Raw genomic sequence first — 16,462 nt, 5'->3', positions numbered from 1 at the left:
GTGTAGGTAGCAAAAATGTATGTCTTACCCTTAAAGAGGGTTGACTTGCCCCATGGGAGGGGGAAGCGATGTCCTCAGGAAGTGCCTGTGACTACACTATATCGAGGAGAAAGAAGAAACAAACAACTGGCATAAGCTAGTGAAAATGATTCAAAGTGCCACATTAATGCGGTCTAAGGGATCGTTGCTGGTTTAAAAGGGCATGGGCTCACCATAAGTTAGTGTAGCTCTCGTAGGTTCACCTACAGCGTGCGCCTCACCTCCTCCCCGTTGATAAAATGGCTCTGTGGAGTCGTAATATCAAGGACGCAATCGTTCATACCAAGAACATAACGCAGGAAAGAGAAACCCAACTAACACTCTGGGGACATCAACGACCTGTAGGCCACTATCCATGCGGTGATTGTATTGCGTGCCAGTTCACGAGTGCGACGAAAGAAGTCGACATTTGTACCAACAGACCATGGGTACTGAATAACTTCAGTAATTGTAACACTGACAATGTTATTTACCTTTTAACCTGCCCATGCAAGAAAATGTACGTAGGCATGACCACAAGAAAAATAAGGATCAGAATCAATGAACACCGCAGTACATTCAGGTGTAAGAAAGATAATACTAAGCTCACTAGACACTTCTTGGAGAAAGCACACACTGAGTGTGACCTGAAATGGACAGTTCTGGAGGTGCTAAACAAGAAAGAGACTAATCAAGTTCATGCTCTACATATAAGAGAGCAACGGTGGGTGTACAGACTAAATACCGCAAAAACCGGCCTTAACGATGACATTCCCTGGCTTCAAATGAATTGAGAAAATTACATATAAATCACCTGCAGTTCTTCAAGGTCTCTCCTTTTGAGAGTCAAATTGAGTTCCTATAATGTGCATGGGGACCATTATGAAAATATGTACATCGATTTATATGTACATCGACTTATAATATCTACACCCTGGGTCTAGTACCGCGTGGTCCATTGGGACTACAATCTGGTTGTTGATAAACCCATTTTCCGTAAAGGAACACTCTATGTGCCCTCATCAGCAACATGGAAGACTAAAAAACCACCATTGTGAATCTCTCAAAATGTCAGATGCATTCCGAATATATATATGACCTGTAATGCTGTTTTATTGGGTGCCAACACAATAAATAAATACACCTTTTTCGAGCAAGAGGTACACGGATATAAATTTAAATACAGCATAAACACCTGCCGGTAAGAGATCCACTTTAAACTTCCTTTAAATTCTACTTGGGAAGAATATCACTGGTGTGACTATGCTGACAAAATGCAGTCCGTGTTGTGTGTCTCTCTAATCTGACACACCCTAAAACCATTCTTAGCCTATTACATTAAGGCATTGGGTTTCCTAGCTACCATGTATAAACACATAGGCATGAGTATTATCATGCGGGACCAACTGACCTATCACAGCCACGGTGTACGTCATCACGTACGACAGGCACCCGCGGCTGTGACTCCGGATGCCGGGAACGTCATAATATGACGACGGAGCACTAACAACGGGCTCTAACGCACACACCCGGGGTCAGGCATGATAGCGGATAGGCTATTCTCCGACCGGCTTCACTTTCCAGACACAGGAAATCCCACGTCAGAGACGTGCGCCCGTACAAAGGTGCAGCTCGTTCCTGATTAATGGCTCTGTGGCCTTGCCCAGAACGCTACTATATAAACGGAGGTCCACAGAGCCATTTTATCAACGGGGAGGAGGTGAGGCGCACGCTGTAGGTGAACCTACGAGAGCTACACTAACTTATGGTGAGCCCATGCCCTTTTAAACCAGCAACGATCCCTTAGACCGCATCAATGTGGCACTTTGAATCATTTTCACTAGCTTATGCCAGTTGTTTGTTTCTTCTTTCTCCTCGATATAGTGTAGTCACAGGCACTTCCTGAGGACATCGCTTCCCCCTCCCATGGGGCAAGTCAACTCTCTTTAAGGGTAAGACATACATTTTTGCTACCTACACAGTTCTCAACATTGTTTTGAGTACTGGTACATTCACTATTCCATAATTTAGTATATGGATGACAATAGATACAGACCTTATTCACAAATTGTGATTAGTCATTATAATATGCACTTCTCTCTCTTTTATATATCATATATAGGTCCATGGACCCACCTAGTGGAAAAATGATACTGATCATACCCACGGAGTGGCACTGCCAAAACGTTTGGTAAGATTGGAGCCCCTGTTGTATTTGGTCCTGACGAATGCCATGTACCCATAAGGACAAATTGGCAGAAACATGTTGACCACTTCTTAAAAAACCTCACAGCGGTGATGGGATAATAGTGTCCTTATTCACTGCATGACTTGTTTTAAATCCACACAGTCTCCCGTTGAATAAAGGATGTATGGGTACACTGTGATGGCTTTTTAAATCACTTCTCACTCTGGGCCCCCACTCACTTAGAAGTGCATCCCTGTCTCCAGGTGCATGCCCGTCCTCCATCAAACGCAGTTTTTAGAGGGCGAGGACTGGCAGATGATGAAGCATGACTCCGGGTGGAGTGTGATGCCAGTCTATCACTTTTTGTGAGATGCCCAATAACTAGAGGGCAACTCACCCTTTATGACTTAGGTCTTATCCTGGGAACGGTCTCTATTGTGTATATCAGATTTGATTGGAGGCTGACCGTCTTCCAGCACCCTACTGCCTCTTGTTCCCTCCTCAGGCTACTGCCTGAGAAACTCTTGTGATTTCTCTCTGATGTCAATGTTGTTCATACTCTTGAGGAGATTGGTGGTATTGGTTTAGTTGAGGTCACGGAGTTGAAAGTTGAGGTCACTAAGAAAGATGTAGAGTTTGGAGTCAGTGGCGAGTGGTGCGAAGAAATCGAGGATGGCATCGCAGAAACTGGGGCGAGGTCCTGTAGGACTGTAGGAGAGGGTTGCTCTAATGGTTTTGGCGAGGGTTTGGAGTTGGAAGTTGGGGTGTTCTATGATCAGGGTGACGTCGTCTGTAGTAGTGGTGCAGAGCATGGTTTTCTTGTGGATGATGGTGATTCCCCTTCTGTGTTTGTTGATGCAGTAACAGTTTACTATCTTGTAGCAGTAAGTTGTAGCTGCGGCAATGTCGGGCGTGGGGGACACATTGAGCCAGGTCTCAGTGAGGAACAGGACAACGGGGTAAGGGAAGGGATGGTGTCCCACATCTCGGGTAAATGTTTGCAGAGAGATCATACATTGCGCAAAAGGCAGTTGAGTTGTCAGGGAGTAGTCGTGGTCCGTGTGGTGGTGATCAATGTGCACTTCCAGTGCTTAGGTACTGAAGGAGAAGAGACAGTGTCACCAGGTGAAGGGTCGAACTGTCGTCCGTGGAGAAGTGCAGCAGCAGTACGTGTTGCAGGGTTTATGGTTCAATGCTTGGAGGAGTAGTATCTTCGGTAGGTGGTAGAGCCAGAGGTCCTGGGGCTTGGCACGATCCAGGGGCGGATAGCCACAGATGGCTTGCCTTTGGCATGCAATCAGTGCACCTGCTGCGCAGCTGTACTTCGGCCTCCATTACGTAGATCCTGGTAGAAGGGCAGGCGGGTAGCAGGAAGGAGAGAAAATGGCAGGAAAACACTGCGGCCGAGCGGCGAGGTTGGGCTGGCGCAACATGGCAAAAAACTGGGCAAAACAGAGAGAAATAGCTGCAACAGGAACACTTCATGCAGAACAAAACACAGCAAAGTAAGTGAGAGAGAAACCAAACAAACAGGCAAACAATCAGGCAGTATGGCAAGCGAAGGGAGGTCAAACAGACAATATTGCAAAGGGAAAGCTAGTGAAGCAATAAGACTGAACGATGACAGTGACAAACAGGATCTACAACAAAGAAGGAAAAGACAACCATGTAAACAATCAAAATACAAATATATTACCATAATCAGTTCAAAGTTGTTTAGAAAATCAACACATTTGTATGCATTGATTATATAGTGCTGTGCATACACATAGCTTGTTTAACTAATGTGAAATGTCAAATTCTTGACCACAGTAACCTTTAACTGCCATGTTTTCCTGCTCATTTTAATAACTCTGGCTCAATGGATATGCCCATCTCCGAAACAAGTTGACTCATACCTTCGAACTAGAGACATAGGTTTTGTAAAACATCTTTATCAGCTAACATTGTTTATAAAACTGTAACTTATGAATGGCACACACCACCTCTCATGACCTCAGCTATGCACCTTCTCCTTTGTTGTCAGTGATAATTTTATAATGTGTTCAATATTAGACGCTATCTGTAGCACAGGACAGCTTTGCCTCTTACTTTTGTTCACGGAGCTTGAGCTTGCCTCCGTTTGCTGGTTAGCAGTATCCTCCTGTCGCTGTGCTGCATTTTCTGATTAAAAAACTATTCAAGTTTTTAATAAACACTGTGCGGAGCATCATAAGCCATTGTTTTCTTAAAAAGACTGTGGTGCAATGGACGGAAACCACAATGACTTGACTGTGGAATGACAATATGAGGTGAACTAGACCACCAGTTGGTGAACGTGGCTCCAAATGTAAAACTGGATTTTTTTATAGGGCGCATAGATGGAGGCAGTCATTATGCTCAGCTCGTGAATCAGCTCAACCTCACATGATTCAAAATGTTAAAATGTTGAGCCTTGAGGTTCTTCGGTTTTCGACTTCGTCCCGTATTCGGCCGCCATTTTGTGTCCCGTCGCCATTTTGTGTTGCCCTCACTTAGGCAGCACGGCGAACAGAGTGTTTTTGCCTTTTCTAGCTGCTAGTGTCTCTACTGTTAAAAAGTAACCCCCTGCCCTTGTTTACGAGACCGATGTCAGGGTCTGGCCGAGTCCACTAATCCATGTCTAGGTTGATTGATCCCTGTCTCGACTGATTGTTTGGCTTCCCCTATTCTTTCCTTGCTTTATCTTATCCGACTGGCCTTCGCTATTCTCTCCTTGTATTCTCTTGTTACATAACTATTCTTTGAGGCACACAAATGCGTCCTGCCACCTGCAAATTGGATTGTAGGCACTAGCACTGATTAACTTGTGGGGAGGGGTGACACACAGGGTCTAAAAGAAGGGCGTATTTGGGACACTTGATAGCTTGTTTTCCAACTTTTCCTATTGGTTAGCCTTGTATGTATTGGGAGTATACGTTGTAAATATGTGTGCTATAAAAGATTTTGCGCCACAGAATAAAGTGGCAGTCTCCTGAGAACCTACTCTGTACTTCTGGGACAACTGTGCTTAGCTGCAGCTAATAAACCTGGTTTTCTACGCCTAACAGAGTGTCTTGTGTCTCTGTCCGACAAGGCAGGTGAACTCGGAGATTTAAGGCGTACCCTGCGCCGCCAGGCCCATAAGGCCCGGTTCTTCAGCCTGGGTTGAATTTGATAATTAAAAACTGGGGGCCAGATGTACAATGGCTTTTAGCGGTCGTAAACAGAAAATCAGACCATTTGCGACCACTATATGGTCTTTTCATATATGTACTAACCTGTATTTTGCGAGTCGCTGAACTATTACCAACTCGCAAAATAGTGTTTGAGACTCGCTGTTAGGAAGGGGTGAGCCAAGGATGTCTCTTCCTAACAGCGAGTTGCAAGGGCATGTACGATTGTTTTGTGACTGGAATGCAGTTTCAAAACAATTGCAGTTTACCGCCTACTTCATGTAGGTGGTAATCCACTTGCAAACCGGGGGGGTCCCCCTTCCCTTTTGTAACTGGCAGCTAAATCATTTTTAAAGAGCAGGCAATGGTCCCACGGACCACTGACTACTCTGAAGAAATTAAACAAGAATGTTTAATTTTTCTTTTTGAAACACATCCTGTTTTCCTTTAAGGAAAACGGGCTGCATTAAAAAAAAAAAAATGTTGCTTCAATTAAAATCAAACACAGACATGTTGGTCTGAGGTCCCCAGCAGACCATCATCCCTGTGGTATTGCCCATTCCGAATGAGACGCAAATTGCGAACTGACTCATGAATATTGATGAGGCAGGTCATTTGAGACACCACTGGGAATTGCTAATATTTTTGAGACACATTAGTACATTTCATTCTGCGACTCGCAAATTGCGAGTTGCTAAAAATTTCAATTTGTGCATCACAAAATGTAATGGTTGTACATCTGGCCCAATATATTTCTGTTAATAGAGTCGAAAAATATATTCCCTTTGGAATCCAACATCACCACAGAATTCCATTAAATACAATTTCAGGTAACACACAATTTCAGAATTCTCCATAACTCATACATACAACCCCAAAGATCAAGTATAGTGACACAAAGTTACTATCATATATTTAATCAAAAATTATATATTATAAAAATCTAAATACATATAATATAATCTGGTCTTTCATGTACATAGTATACATTCCATAAGAAAGCTAAAATATTAAAAATATATTTTTCTGTTTCACTTATGTTCAAAATATATGGCATCAAAACAAAACACAAATAGAAAAGCGAGAATACACAAGACAATACGCCCCGCCATTAATTCATCTGCTAACTTGTACAAGTAATCAATACAGGCACATGATTGTTACAGGGTTCTCATTTAGTGTGCCAGCATGTTCCACAAATTTAGCATAATTTATGTCTCGATCCGTTTTACTGGAGTCCAACCAATTCAGACCACCTTCTTCAAGTCAACAAAAATGTTCTCTCTTGTGACAATGCTTATCATTAGCACCTGTATATAAACATATAAATACTATTAGAACATTGGAATGTTGGGAGCTCCATTGAAGATAATTGAATGCTCCATGCGTGTACGGGCCGGTAAAGGTCAGCAGAGCAACATTCCAATGTTTTACAAAGGCCACTCGGAGCTCGAGGAAATTTAAATCCCCTCGAGCTTCGAGAGACCTTTGTTTTATTTGTTAGAACATTCTGCCCTCTAATGGCAGAATATTCTAATAGCCTAATAGCCCTTCGTCGCAGGGCTCTACCGGCTATTAGAACATTGGAATGCTGGGAGCTCCGTTTAAGACATTGGAGTGCTCCATGCTTTTACGGGCCGGTAAAGGCCCGCAAAGCAACATTCCAATGTTGTTTTCAAATGCCTCTCGGAACCCGAGGGAATTTAAACCTTCAAACTCAGAGAGGCCTTTGTTTTATTTGCTGGAACATTCTGCCCTCTAGTGGCAGAATGTTCTAATAGCCTTATAACCCTTCGTAGCTGGGCTTTACCGGCTAGTAAAGTCCTGCTCCCTTGTTAAAGTCCCTTGCCTTCGGCTCAGGCCTTTAACGCTGGAGCAGGCCTTTCATAGCCGTTATAGCCCGCTAAGGTGGGCTATAAGGCTATACTATTATCAAACGTACATCTGTATTTATTACCTAATCATGAACATGTTACCAAGACATCACCTATTCATCTTAAAACAAGTTATTATATCAAAAACATGTTCACTATAATAAAACAGGCTTAAGTTCATCATTATTACATCTATATCGAAAAACAAACACTCTACAAGTGGCACTAAAATCACTCATGGTTTGGGGATCAACAATGTAAACTCATACCAGTATTTTCTTATATGGCTCATGTTCATTATGATTACAGTAAAAACTACTAATTGTGCCTTTCATGTCATACATACCTCACATATCTATTAAACTACTCTCTTACATGGTGGAATCAAACCACCACTCATTCCAACGTCATTAGAGGTTTAACTTTTCACGTTTCACCCATTCAGCTTGCCTAATTAGGCCCTATGACATTAAATCAAAATTGGCGGTTTAACTATTTTCATCGAAACTCAACAAACAGGTATTCTAATTGGTCCTTGTTATGTATATTTTTCTTCCTATTTTCGGTTTTCAATGTTGATGTGGATCTCGAACATATAATAAAACGATCCAAAACAAACACTGCAACGAGGGAATTCTCACCTCCTGTTGGTTCAGTCTAGGAGAGCAATATAAGCAAATACGTTATTTCGGGATCACCAATAATAATTGTTATCAAATAATTTTTCTTAAGGTAGCTTGTAGTTCTCCAACTTTCATCTTGGGCGGAATCTCCCTTTGTCATAGGTTACAGGGGATTTGTTAAAGTGATTCAGCCTTCAGGAATCTTGGCTAACTCTATCACAAGGGTTGGGCCACTCGTTGCTTTATCAGGCCTCCCACTACCGCTAAGTAAATGTGGCATACACCATTATTCAACACCCCGATGGGGAGACAAGCCCTGGCACACGTTTACCCCCTTCCCATGATGAGACAGGATATTGTCAAAGAAATTTCGACTCCAATGATGGCCCTTCCTCTCGGGTCAATTCCTCCTACCTCAATATACAATCGCAAGCCGCATCTATAAGTCCTATTTTTCAACTGTTTTGCAAACCGCCATATTTAGGCATTTATGTACAATACTATTGGTGCAACATCAGCGCGTTCGACCTTACGTGGTCACCTGTTCTCTAATCTAGAAGAGAAATGGCTGTGTTTGTAAAGATAGCACCATTTTGTGGTGAGTTCTGTTCGTTTTAATTGCTGATCTACAGTCATTAGGCCCCCTATTGTTTACACATATGGACCTCTTACACAGCTATTCTTAATGTGTGTATAGGATAAGCCCAAGAGCTAAAACTGCCCTACTAATCCAATCGCCGCCTGCCTATATCAAAATCAACCATGTCATATCGTAGCCTAATCAAACAACCCAACCAATCATCCAGTATCCTTGTATATTCCAAAAACAATGGCCAGGTATTCCTATAGTGGAACCTAGACAATATGTTAAGGACCTGTCCACTATCCTGTCTTGTATTACATCTTGTTCTATTATTCTGTAGATATCTATAGTGACTTGCCAAATGGACTGTATTGTATTTAAACCTATTTAAAAAAAGGTAACGTACCCAGGCAAGAGAAATACTGGCAAAAGTTCAAATAGTAGCAAACTAATTGAGAATGATAATAATCAGGCACAAAAATAGCAAGTGAATGTTTAATTTGATAAAATTGATAAAAGTAGTCATAAGGATAATCAATGACATGGACAGAAATAACAAATAATAATAATAAAACATTCTTCCATTAGAGAATCAGTGAATATGCATTGTTATATGTACAGATGTTGCCAATGATCTGAAGGGGAGATGGTTTTCGTCTACGCGTTTCAACACATAAGTGTCTTCCTCAGGAAGCTACCATCTTGTAGCATATATAAATACTATTGAATGTTAGTAGATTAGCTGTGTAGAAATCGATCCGATCAAAGTCTTTGCGTCATCTGTTTGTATCTGTGAGTAAGTTGATGTCAATTTGTAGATCAGATAGTCATGGTAGCATATGTTGTATCAAATAGGATTAAAAACTGGAGAAGGCTCAGGAACTTAGTGTGAGAAATCAAACATCCCTTGTCAACAGACGCTGCACTGTGCTGATAAATGAGGCCAGATAGTCACTCGTAGTAGGCTAAACAATGGCTTCAGGAATCTTTAATTTCTAATCAAGTATATATGGTGGCTCATATATTGATGAATAGTTGAGCTGATAGGACCGTAAAACTTCGGATTAAATGCCTGCCAGATGCTAGGCATAATATTTATTCCAAATACAGCAGCGTCTGTGGCTTTGTGGCGGTGTGTTTAAACTGTTCACCATCCAAATTAAATATAATTGTAGTATGCACCCTAGCAATACAGTTCTGTTGGTGCAGTACTCCAGTCAAAAAATATAATTGCTTCAGGTTAGGACCATTGTCCTACTATTGACGGATGCTCCTAGCCATCAATAAGTGAATGTCATCCAATCTTCCCTTGAGTTAAGTCTTTTCCTTACAATGTTGAGCCTAGAAATGTACCACTGTTCTCATAATTGTCTTTTCTGTTCTAGACATCCATCCCCTTGTTTCAAGTGATTTTGTTCTAAAATAAACCGGCGGAACCCCAGATGTTCATGTCTGGCTTGTGTGTAGTGATCAACTAAGGAGGCATTCAGTTTTCCCGTTTTCAATGCTGATTAATGTTCCAGCATGAGTAGTCTCAATTCCCAGCCTGTTTCCCCCACATAGCCAAGTCCAATATATTTCTTTACTTTGAATTTGGAGAAAACACCTCAAAATTAGAGTAGAAAGCTCCGGAGATATAGTACAGTCACTGGAGAGATGGCATACCATTCAACCAGTGCAAACTCTAAAATATGAATGCTGTTAAAGAGCAGGTAAAGGTAAACTGCCTGAGATCTTCTGCAAGCCTTTTAAAGCTCTGAGTGGAGTAGTTCCTATTAAAAGGGAGACAGAGAACAAGTGTGGGTGCATTAGTCTTCCTTCCGCCTTGAAAGAGATGGTGTGGAAGGTTATCAGACTCTTCTTTCCCTCTAAGGGCCTGATTTACAGTTTGGTGGATGGGATTCTCTGTCACAATTTCCAGTCCGCCGTATTACAAGTGTCAAAGGATATAGTGCATATGTGGTGAAGTATTTAATCTGCCAAACTCTAAATCAGGTCCTGAATCTCAAACCTTACCTTCTCCCATTTGGAATGAGCTGTGGTGCTAGATAGCACAAAAACGACAGTAAGTTCTACTGAACTTAGAGTTGTGTGTCTAGGGCTTAGCACACCATTTCTACAACTCAAGAGAGTTTAGTAGGTCACACTAGAGTAGGTAGGTGCACACACCACACCTCACTAGTGATATTTTCAAAGCCAGGAACCAGTGAGTCCCTGCCTGATGTCAGTACCATACCGGCATCCAAGTATGACACATTCCCATTCTTAGAAATGAGAGCTTTGTGTACTGCTAGGAGACTGAAGACAGGCAAAAGTGCCAACACCCAACACCTCAAAGAGGTACTTCTGACTGACAGAGAGGGTGGGGCAGCAGAAGGAGGAAGGCCGAGTGGTGAGGATGACCAGGACCTAGCCTCTGATGCTGCCAGGCAGGTGACAATGACCTTGGCCTGGGTAATGCAGCTCCTCTTGGAAAATGAGGATGAAGGCCCTCTCTTTGTTCCACCAGGTGGAGTTGAAGGTATGCCTAGAAGGCCCAGATCTTCTGTGGAGTCTGGCCATTCTGGTGCGTCTATAGGGACCACTGTCTCTTCTCATAGGAGGGAATCCTCCCAGGAGAAGAGAGAAAGCTTCTGAAGTATGAGGAAGCTCAAGTTAGATTCAGAAGACAGCAATTAGCCTTAGAAATGGAGGCCCTAGAATTCCAAAGAGTTAGAGAGAAGCTGGGACTAGAGTCCCATGGAGGCAGGAACTTTCCTAGTGGTAGAGATATGTCTCATGATCATTGTAATGTAAACAAGATTGTCCCTCCCTACCAGAGTGGGGATGACACCCACAAATTGATAACTGCACTGGAAAGGGCCTGTAAAGTTCAGAAGGTCCCGCTGGAGCAGTGGGTAGCAATCTTGTAACTCTCCTTTGCAGACAAAAGTAGAACAAGCTCCTCACTGTTAGAGAAGAGGATGCTGTTGATTATACAGTCCTGAAGAGTGCTCTGATTGAGGGATTTGGCCTAACCACTGAACAATACAGGATAAAGTTCAGAGATACTCAAAAGGCTCAGACTGATGACTGGGTTGACTTTGTTGATTGTGCTACTAAGGCTCTGGAAGGCTGGTTACTTGGTAGTAAGGTGTGTGATTTCACAGAATTGTACAACTTAATTATGAGGGAGCAGATCCCAAATGATTGTCAAAATCAGATGTCGCATCAGTACCTGGTGGACTCTGATCTGACCTCTACCCAAGAATTGGGAAAGAAGGCAGACAAATGGGTCAGAACCAGGGTGAAGCAGAAGGTTCAGAATCAAGGTGGTGACCAGAAGAAGCAAGATTCTAAGAACTCTGATAAGGGTGGGGAAAAGAGTAAAGATCAGAAGTATTCTCAAAGTCCAGAAAAATCTGCATCTGGTGGGGAATCCCAATCTTCCTAAGGAAAAGGTCAAAAGAAACCATGGTGTAAAATCTGTAAACAGAAAACCCATTAGACTAGTGATTGTAATAGATCCAAAGACTCAACCCCAGCCACCATTGCCCCTAAGGAAACTGTTCCCCCTAGTTCAGCTCCAAGTGGTGGTACTCAGAATAAGGGTGTAGTAGGGTTAACCCTGGGTTCTGAAATGGACTCTGAGCTAGTCAGAGTTCCAACTCAGGCTGTACCGATCTGTGATGGAAGCATGGATATGTCCTCCTTTGTGAGTCCCAGTAATCTGGGTAAATACAAAGAGCAGCCTTTGATTAATGGAAAGGAGGCTTTGGCATTCAGGGACACATGGGCAAGTGGCACAATGGTGACACAAGACCTTGTGGCTCCTGAGCAGATCATACTTGGTGAAATGTTTCAAGTGAGCAATGCTAGCAATGTCAGGACTGACCATGCCCTGGCAGTTGGTAATTTCTCCTGGGGAGGTGTAACTGGCCTCAAGAAGGTTGTGCTAAGTGCCCACCTCCCTGTTGAATGCTTGCTTGGTAATGATTTAGAGACTTCAGCCTGGTCTGAAGTGGAGCTCAGGACCCATGCAGAAATGTTAGAAATCCCTGCACATGTGTTTGCTGTGACTAGGTCACAGGCCAAAATGTCAAAAACTGAACAGGCTCTGAATTCTGGAAGAATGGACCAGGTGCCTTCCAAGAAAAGGACCAGTGGGGTTAAGGCAGAGCCTCCCCCTAACTCAGAATACAGATCAGTCTCTTGAGGGAGATGATTGTAGTCCTGAAGAAGGAACTGCTATAGATGCTTTATTAAATGCTACTGCAGAAGATAGCTCTAAAAAGACAGAATCGGAAAAATCAAGAGCGTAAGCAAAATAAGTGTAAATCTTCTGCTGTTTACCTTGGTTGATTGAAGGATATATTTTACTATAAGTCTGGTACTGAGACTACTGAGGCAACAACATTTCTGCAAGGGTTGTCGACACGTATGCAAGAGCATCAGGAAACAGCCTTTACAACAAGGTTTTTACCAACGTGGTTGACGACTCTCCGGACATAGGACTATCCTGATACTTACTCAAAATAACCTACGGATTTGGAAATGCCTGATACGATAGGCGCAAACACCTTTTGGTCTACATTTTAACTCTTAAAACAAAGGGTACTATAGTGTAACACTTGATGAACCAGAGGAATTACAGGAGTGACCAAGGAACGGCACAAGTACAGTTGTATGCTGACGTTTCCCACCTGGACTTCTTGCATAGTGCTTACTTAATACATTGCCCTGAAGAAGCCCTTTCTAGGGAAAAAGACATTGGCTGTGCCTACTTGTCAAAGAAACTTAAGAAATAAATAATCTTTCTACGTACACAAGAACTCAGTGAAAGAACTATTATTGAACATCGAAGCATTCTGTATAATTTGTATTGCCTCTCATCTTTCTGTCTAAAGAGGTTTTTACCAGGTTTTGCCTTTATCAATCATTTTTCACCACGTACATTAATTTACAAAACATGCCTTTACCACACATTTAAGCTAAGTTGGGTGACGTGGGGGGTTTACCCCCAGAAATACATTATTTTTATACGTATTTGTATATATATATATATATATATCTATATATATATCTATACTACTATAATAAAGGAAGAACTTTGCACCTTTGAGGCGGATAAACTCGGGAACCACAGAGCCAATCCACACACCTGATACATCATTGTAATCGTCAGGGTGTGCAGATGGACATAGGCTATATAAATAAAAAATATATACGTTATTTAAAAAATTGACGATAAAAAAAAGTAGTCCCTTGCAAGTAGCGCCGGCCGCGACCTGCGTGGTGACTTCAGGAGCGCGGGGAGGAGCGGCGTGCAGGAGCGGAAGAGGAGCGGCGGACATGGCGAGGGGGAGGAGCAGTGACGAACGGCAGAATGGCGGTGAGGAGCGGGGACAGGCGGGAGGAGCGGTAAGCGGCGGAGCGGTGAAATGAGGAGCGCGGGGGAGGAGCGGCGGCTGAGGTAAGGCTCCGGGCAGGCGGGGGTCGGGGCAGGCGGGGGACGGGGCGGGCAGGGGCCCGAACTGCTTGACAATGTCAGGGCGGCTGGGGGGCCGGGCTGCTGCACAATGTCGGGCCGGGCGGGGGTCTGGGAAGCCTGATTGCTCGCGGGGGACGGGGCGGGCAGGGGCCCGAGCTGCTTGACAATGTCAGGGCGGGCGGGGGGCCGGGCTGCTGCACAATGTCGGGGCGGGCGGGTTTCCGGGAAGCCTGATTGCTCCCGGACAAGGTTGGGACGGGCTGCTAGTATATATATATATATATATATATATATATATATATATATATATATATATATATATATATATATATATATATGTATACACACACAGACAATGTGTGGTGATGGCAGGCATTGCAAAAACAGATGCTTTGTGAAAAAATGCATTGTAAAGGCATGCAAAGTATATACTTGTGCTGTGCCCTCATACAAACAACAGCATCTAATGACAATATGTGTTGGTTGACAAAATATGTTTCTGTGCCTAATCGTGTAGCTGTACAAGAAAGAGAGAAACATCTATAGAATCCAAATGTAAATCTTTGCCACTGCTGTTTAACAAACAAACGATCAAAGAGATGGGCAGAGCCGGACAAAGAAGTGGAAGGGAGGAGATTGGCCAAGGATAGGGAAGGAGAGAGTTTATTCTGCCTGTTCAATTGTGGTTAGCTGGGAAACTGAAAACTTTCAGGATACTATTTCATAATTAGATTCTTGTAGGATATTTTTGTAGTCTCGATTTCATGATTGCGTTTTACATCAAACCACTTATAAGGTCCATTCTTAAGGTAATGAAGCAGCCTCTAAAATACTGTATATTAACTTATACTAGTAGTGAATTGCATGTCCTGCAAAAACATGTTTAAAGCTTCCTTTTGACAACAGTGTTGAAATCACTGAAAGACATCTCTCATCCCCCTATTCATTTCCCCAACCCTAGTACTTTAGTGTCTCACACATGTCATAGACTCCACTGCTGAAGTTTTGATATTAATCACCCATAATCCTAAATACAATACTTGAAAACCCATTGTCTCTCGTTTTGGTTCCACATGCTTTAACAATGAAGAGAGACTCCCTGAGTACATTCTTTAACAGTGGAGCTTAACTTGGCCTCGTGCTACTTAGGACTCTCTCTCAAGACATTTCTAAGCTTCTTAGTTTGAAAATGCCAATTTGCACACTTGTTTTCAATTTAACATTTTTCATTGTTAAGCATGGGAAAAATGCATTCTTCGTGGTATACAATTCCAAGGAAAGTCCACCATTCAGGGATCTGATTCCTACTCAGCAGAAACAACCAAATATGGAAAGAGTGGACAGTATCTTGAACCTGAACATGGACCATTCAAGGTGTACCTGCCCATCATTCTTGCCCTTGCCTTGAGGGATAATCTGTGACAAAATGTATTGTGATTGGCTGCCCAGCATTGAATCAGAATCGCCTGAGCAGTGGTTATTTATGAATGGTTAATAAATAACTAATCTTAATCGTTGATGTTTTAGCAATTATAACTGCCTGGACTAATAATGAGAATGCATATCTTTGTTTAAGTCGAGTGCCTACTTGACAGGTAATCAGAATATCCTATAGTCAGCATCGGATATTCTGGAAACAGCCTAACACCAGCAGTTTTCCATGTTCGCAAGCTAAATTCACCTCTTTCTGCCCACTCCACCTGGAAGCTGATTATGAATATCTCAAGAAAAATAACCCAGTACGAAAGCTAACAAACAAGTATTGGAAATTCAGTGGGTCTAATATTTGCTTGAGTTAGAGCTATTGGCATTGTAACCAGGCCATATGCACCTACATCAGGTTGTTCCACTGTAAGTAATGGCTGGGCATACAATCCAAACAGTGCATGTTTCTCTAGTTTTACAAATAAACCTCAATGCATGTACACACTTTCTAAGACCTCTGAACTGCAACCCTATGACTAACATCCTTCTGCGAACTAGTATGACACACCATGCCCATCATTATCACAAGCCTTACTGAGAAATGTATAATTGTAGGAAAAGGCTGACATTTCAGAAATACAGAAATGCTGGCTCTATAAATAAACAGATCTAAAACAATTCTCAACCAGTCATTTCGGGAGTGATACTAAAAAATTGGAACATCGTTCCATCTGCGCCAAGAACAACCTAGTGCATGGCCTCTAAGAAGTTCTACCTGATACTACCCTCATCAATAGAGGGAGCATCTTCCAGACATTAGTCTTCATTTAATAATGTGAAGTACATCGACGGAGGAAATGAAAAGAGATAATCGGTGTTTATATATCTATTTCTGCACTGTCTGCATATTAATTTATACTGTTGTTTTTATACATTTACGCAGGGCTTTCACTGGGATGAAAAAAGTATGAGACAGTGAAACAGCTATAACGATTCTCTTTGACTTACATCAAAGGCAGTGAAGGGTGGTAATGCTGCAGTGTTAACTTTTTTTTGAGGCTGTGGGAAAAATGGAGAGTCCGATAGGGACCTGCCTTGGCACCTGCTA

The 16,462-nt window shown here is 42.5% G+C and overlaps 1 protein-coding gene across 1 annotated transcript in view; it reads right to left on the bottom strand.

Moving 5' to 3' along the window:
- LOC147692392 (cytochrome P450 2G1-like) overlaps positions 1–16,462 on the bottom strand; it is a 647,292-nt gene that overhangs the window by 463,164 nt on the left and 167,666 nt on the right. The window lies entirely within an intron of this gene.

The sequence above is a fragment of the Lissotriton vulgaris genome, chromosome 9 (genome assembly GCF_964263255.1).
Source record: "Lissotriton vulgaris chromosome 9, aLisVul1.2, whole genome shotgun sequence".
Classification (NCBI taxonomy): domain Eukaryota; kingdom Metazoa; phylum Chordata; class Amphibia; order Caudata; family Salamandridae; genus Lissotriton; species Lissotriton vulgaris.
The sequence above is the reverse complement of the archived record's forward strand: the minus strand, read 5'-3'. Positions and strand labels throughout refer to the sequence as shown.